The sequence below is a fragment of the Theobroma cacao genome, chromosome 3 (assembly GCF_053813885.1).
Source record: "Theobroma cacao isolate CCN51 chromosome 3, ASM5381388v1, whole genome shotgun sequence".
In the NCBI taxonomy this organism is placed as follows: Eukaryota; Viridiplantae; Streptophyta; class Magnoliopsida; order Malvales; family Malvaceae; genus Theobroma; species Theobroma cacao.
Window position 1 is genome coordinate 2,312,408 of NC_142641.1, and position 6,850 is coordinate 2,319,257.

Genomic DNA, 6,850 nt, shown 5'->3' on the forward strand with positions numbered 1-6,850 from the left:
CCTTTTCTTATCCATTATTAATTATTTTTTTTGAAAGATTATCCATTATTAATTATTAATGTCATAAATGCCAAAAAGTGTTTTAAGATATCAAAATAATAATAATAATAATAATAATAAAACAAATAAATATAATTCTTCTAAATTAATTATTGACATAATATTATGTTAAATTAAATTTTTAGTTTTTTATTGTTTCGGACCAGTAACCCAACCAAATTGAAAATAATTTAAATAAAAAAGTTTGATCTAATTAGATTATTTAATCGATTCTCAATTAAAATACTTTTAGACCAAATCAACTAAAAAATCAAACTTAATATTATATTTATATAAAATATATATTTCCTATTTACTACTTTCTAAGTTATTGTCACAATTAATTTTATTATTTTTGTTATGTTGAATCTTGAATATTAAATTCAGAGATTAAAATTCTTGAATATTAATTTGGTGGCTCTTGTGGTTGTGGATGCTAATTTTTTAAGAATGTGGATGTTGTTAATATCAAATATTATAATTTATGTAAGTGAAAAAGACAAATGTTATGTTTTTTTATGTTTAGATTATTTGTATATTTTATAATTATATATGAAATTTATAAATTTCAATACTATAAAAGATAAAAAAGACAAAATTTCGATTCTTTTGATAAAAAACCAAAATGACCAAACTAATTCAATCTTTGGTTGTTAGATCTTCTCTTTAAATTTGATCTTTTTGATCAACTTTTCAAAAAAATTTAATCCATTTAATTTTTAGTTATAACGGATCAAATCGACCAATTGCACATTCTTACTTATAACTAATGGTGAATTAATTATTATTAATTAAAATATCACTTGATATTATATATCACATGATGCAACGTAATATGCTGATATATCATACTAAAAAATAATATACTCATATGATATTTTCATTTTCTACGTCAATGTTATATCATCATGATGTCAATATTATATACGTATAAAATGACAAGTGATATTTTTATTAATAACAATCAATCAATCATAAATTATAAGAATTTATTTGACTCGAAATAAAATAATAATGGCTTAATTGAATTTAATAAAAAAATAAGAACTTATTTGGATCTTCTCAAATAGTTCAAGAGGTTTTTTAAAATATTATGTGAAGATCTTTTGTAATAATATTCACTTTTTCAAAATAAAAAATATTTTTTAATGTTAAAATACTAAGTTTAAGGAAGATGCTCTAAATTTTGTATAGACTAAATTTCATCTATGTCCATTAAATTATTTATAAGTAATTTTTTTTATCCTTCCATTAAATTATTCTTCAGTGCTAACGAATATGTCCATATGACATGCTAAAGAGACATTCATGTGTGTGCCACATAATCTGAAAAAAAAAAAACCTAAAACGTAATATCAGCTATGATATGATTAATTTATAATATTATTATATAATATAATGAGTTTATATATATTAGTAAAATTATTCATTTATTAGCTAAAATTACATCTTTTAGGTCCAAGGTTTAAAAAATATTATTTATGTTTACGTCTAGATACGCTTTTTATTTTTTTTTTACTCTTAAATATAAAAAAAATAACGAAAATGATAAGTTTTGAATTTATTGCATAAAATATTCACTTCACTTTTTATTATAATTAAAAAAATACTATATTATTTCTAAAACAATCTTGTCATTTTATTTTTTTACTATCTCAAAGCAACACCTAAAATGTCTCGTTCAGCCTTAACCCTTCTGCTAGTCCTTCTTGAATCTTTATGTTTGTACTTCCTTCACAAGCTACACGCTAGCTCATGGTAGCCAAAACACGCCAAAAATGACTAGAAACTCCCACCTTGTTCCCGACCCCTACCAATCTTTGATAACCTCCACATGCTAGGCATGTTGTAAAGACTTGAATAATAAAAGGCACATATGAAAAAGAAACGTGAAAGCACTTTAATTATAATTGATAGAAAAATAGCTTATAACTAGGCATTACATCAAAAATATATCATTAACTAATCAGTAACTTTTATAATTAACTCTTATAAAATAGAAAAATAATTACTTTAAACAATCCCTTATAAAATAAACACTTAAAACAACCCACCATCTTTTAACCTCTTAAAGACTAAGACAAAGTAACAAGCCAATAAGAAACAAATAACTTTTAACACCCTCCCTTTTGATATTTGCATAAATCAGTTTAGGAATAAACGGACTTCAACATTTCAACTATGCCTTCCCTTGAACAACATCTTTTGAAAAGAATACTCCAAGCATTCTTTGAAGCTTCACAAACACATCTTGCTTAAGCAGTTTAGTCATAATATCAGCCACTTGATCTTTGCTTTTACAAAACACCAAATCAATTATCCCAATATTGCAAAGATCACGCAAAAAATGATATCTAACATCAATATGCTTTCTTCTTCCAAGTAAAACTGGATTTTTTGAAATCTTGATTGCTGAAACATTATCACAGTAAATTGTTGTTGGACCTTACTACTGACTTTGTAGTGTTTCAAACAATTTCCTCAACCAAATAGCTTGACATGAACAAATAGTTGTTGCAACTTATTTTGCTTCGATAGTTGATAGAGTAACATTATGTTGTTTCTTTGATATCCATGATACAGCTCCAAAACTCATCATAAAAACAAACCCAATTATGTTTTTTCCATCATTAAGGTCTCTAGCGAAATCACTATAAAAAAAAGCCAAGCAAATTTTCCTTTGTTCCTGTTCTATAAAAAATTCCAAAATCAATTATCTTTCAAATAATGAAGAATTCTTTTCTCAACTAAGAGATGATTCTCAGTTGTATTCTCCATATCTCGCTTTATTAAACTAACACCATACATGATGTCAGGCCTTGTTGAAGTTAGGTACATCAAACTTCCAACTATCTGCTTGTAAAAAGTAGCATTTATCTTCTTCCCTCCATCATCTTTCATCAACTTTAAGCCATATTCAATTTGGGTGCAAACTAAATTGTAATCCTTCATTTTGAACCTATCCAAAATCTCAAGAACATATTTATTTTGTGAAATAAAAATACTAATGGGTGACTGCATAACTTCAATACCAAGAAAGTAATGCATCAGACCCAAATTAGACATATCAAATTCAATCATCATATTCCTTTTGAATACATGAATCATGACACTATCATTCCCAGTATATATAAGATCATCTACATTTACGCAGACCATGAGCATTTTTCCTCCATCTTCAATTTTTATATAAAGTGTGTGCTCATATAGATATCTTTGAAAGCCTTCCTTGTGAAAATAAGCATCTATATGACTATTCCAAGCTCTAGGTGCTTGTTTTAGTCCATATAATGTTTTTTTTAATTTGTACAACTTATGCTCAATAACAGATTTCACATAACCAGGAGGTTGATTGATAAATACCTCTTATCGCAGGTCACCATGTAAGAATGCTGATTGTATCTAATTAAAAAATAAGCCATGAGTGTTGTGCAACCAATGCAATCACCAATCTAATCGTATCAAGCCTTGAGACTACAGCAAAAACTTCTTTGTAATCAATGTCATACTTTTGCTTGTAGCCTTTAGCAACTAAGCGTGCCTTGTATTTATCAACTTCACCATTCTTTTTTAATTTGGTCTTGTATACCCATTTGACTCCGATTGTCTTTGGATTGCTTGGAAGATCTGTCAATTACCAAGTGTTGTTTCTTTCTATGGCTGAAATTTTATCATTCATTGCTTTATGTCATATTGGTTTTTCAATAGCATCTTTAAAAACTATAGGATTGCAATTTGAAAATAAAGCAAAATGTGCAAGTGAATCATTAGACTGATAAGATTCGGGTACCTTATAGTCAGTCATCCATGCTAATCTTCTTCTAATGCGTTGTGATCATCTTTCTTTTTCTGCTACTGCTATTAGTGTGTGCTCAATATCTCTTAAATGAGTTTGCAAATTTGTTAATGGTTGCATATTCCCCACAAGCTTCTATATTTGATCTTCATCATCAAAATCTATTGGGATACCCAAACTTCGTCCAACACTTGTTTCATTCCAAGGCCAGGTCCTTTCTTCATCAAACACAACGTCATGACTAACAATGAGTTTCTTGGTGTTGGGATTATAGAGCTTGTAAGCTTTTGGTTGCTCACTAACAGTAAGAAAAACACATTTTCTCCTTTGTCGTCAAGCTTACTCCTCGTTTGATCTAAAATGTAGGCATATATAATATAGTCGAAAACCTTGAAATGATCAACAGTTGCTCTATGTTCGCTCCATGGCTTTTCTGCTGTCATATTTTGAACAACAAGTGTGGGGCTTATATTCAAAATATGCACACTCTAATTAACTATTTCAAGCCAAAATGTTTTTGGAACTACACTCTTTAACAAGGGACTTCACACCATATTAAGGATGGTATGATTCTTTCTTTCATAAACACCATTTTGTTGTGGTGTATAAGCTATGGTAAGCTGCCTTTGGATGCCATAAGTCTCACAAAAAATTGCAAATTCATGTGAGTTGTATTCTCCACCACGATTAGTGCAAAGAACCTTTATCGACGTACTAACTTTTTTTTTCAACAAGCACTTTACAATTCTTAAAGGTCAAAAAAGCTTCAAAATTTTCTTTCAAAAAATAAATCTAAATTTTCTAGCTGTAGTCATTAATAAAAGTAATCAAATACTTGTTACCTCTATTAGAAGTTGGATTGATTAGCTTGCAAATGTTTGAATGGACCAACTCAAAAGGATTTCTTGCTCTCCATGATTTTCCTTGTGGAAATTAAGCATAGTGTTGTTTACTAACTACACATTTTTCACGAACTTGAGGGAGAGTTGCTATTTGAAGGAGACTAGTCACCATATTCTTTGATGAAGTATCTTGAATCCACCAAAATTCAGATGTCCATAGCAAAAATGCCACATCCAAGCTTCCTTTTTCAATCTTGCATTGAAGTAAGAATGAAAAGTGTTGTGAAGATAAAGTGGAAACATGCGATTGACTGTCATACTAACCTGACTATTAAGCCTAACTTTTCATCTTCAAATTTGCAAACTCCATTTTTTATAAAGATTGCATATCCCTTTTCTTGAAATTAGCCTACATTAAATAAGTTTGTTTTTAATTCTGAAATAAAAAAAACATTAGCGATACAGTGAATAAGATTTTCTTTAGTTTGGATAGTTACCTTGCCTATCCCCATCATGAATGCCTTGGAGTTGTCTCTAAAATTTACCGTCTCACAGTAGGATTCATCCAAATAAGAAAATACAGACTTATCTCTAAACATATAATTGTTGCAGCTAGTGTCTAGATACCATAAATTCTTATGAGTTTCTTCCATGGCAAGATAGACCATCAACAACAACACATTTTTTTCTATTTTTGCAAAGTTAGCTCTTTCACCACCTTCTTTGGATGAATCTGTTTGACATTTTGACATATGATGGCCATACCTATGGCATTAATAGCACTCAATGTGAGATTTGTCAACCAACTTTGATCAATAACTTCTTCAACCTCTTCCTCTTCCTTTTTCTTGGGTATTGTTTGAATGACCAACCTCAAAGTTGTATTATTGCCAGCGATTTTCGTTTCCTTGACCTTTGCCTCTATCGCATCCTCTGTCTCTTCTTCATCTTTGGTATGAACTATTTGGTGTTGAAGACGAATTGTTGTTGGAAGCTTTCAAAACTTGTTCTCCTTTATCTTAATAACTCAACTTTTGTTCATGAATGAACAACGATCCTTGCAATTCATCAATTGAAAGATCATCAAGATCCTTGGACTCTTCAATTGCACAAACTACACAATTAAACATTGGTGTCATTAATTGTAGAATCTTCTCCACCACTGTCACGTCCTCCATCTTTTCTCTATGGACGCTCATCTTGTTGATAATTGCCATTGTTCTTGAGAAAAACTCAGAGACAAACTCCTCTGTTTTCATTCGAAGTGTTTCAAACTTGATCAAAGTGCTTAAAGCTGTTACCTTTTTACCCTTGTTGATACTTGAAATTTCTTCTTCATGGAATCCCAAATCTACTTGGAAGTGTCTTGCTGAGATTCATTTCCAAGATAGATTGATTAATTACTTGGAATATATAGTTCTTTGCCTTCAAATCCTTTAGCTTTAAGCCTTTTATTTTCGCCTTTAATGCATCTAATAGAGGTGTACCGATTATTGGTTCTTATATTTTAACACTAATAACTTGTCAAATAACTTTGGACCTAAAGAAGTTCTCCATTAGCATGTTCCAATGATCGTAATGAAAATCAAAGTGAGTAATAGTTGGTTGTACAAAATTTTCTAAAGCCATGGAGATGAAATATTGTTGTTGCAATAAAATATGCTTGCTAGAGTAAGATGGTTGCTATTGCAAATGAATTCTTACTTTTTTCTCACTCTATTCACTATTTATTTTCATTATATAATCTTTTTTTCTCTCTCTCACAGATTTCTCAATTTTTTTTTAATTCCTAACCTAGCTTTGATATTATTGTTTCAAAGACTTGAATGACAAAAGGTGCTTATGAAAAGGAAACGTAAAAGAACTCTAATTGTAATTCATAAAAATAGCCTATAAATCGACACTATATCATAAACAAATACCTAAAACAACCCACTATCTTTTAACCTCATAAAAACTAGGACAAAGTAACAAACCACTAAGTAACAAATAACTCTTCACAAGGTAAACTCCCACACCAAACCTTTCACCATTTAGCCAAAACATATGGTCTCATATATCAATACGACTAGGTCAATTACCAATCATTGTGATGTCATTGCCCTAAGCTGCCGAGCTATTCTTTAAAACCCACGATGTAGTTTTTACTACTAGGCCTAGAGTCCAATCCTTA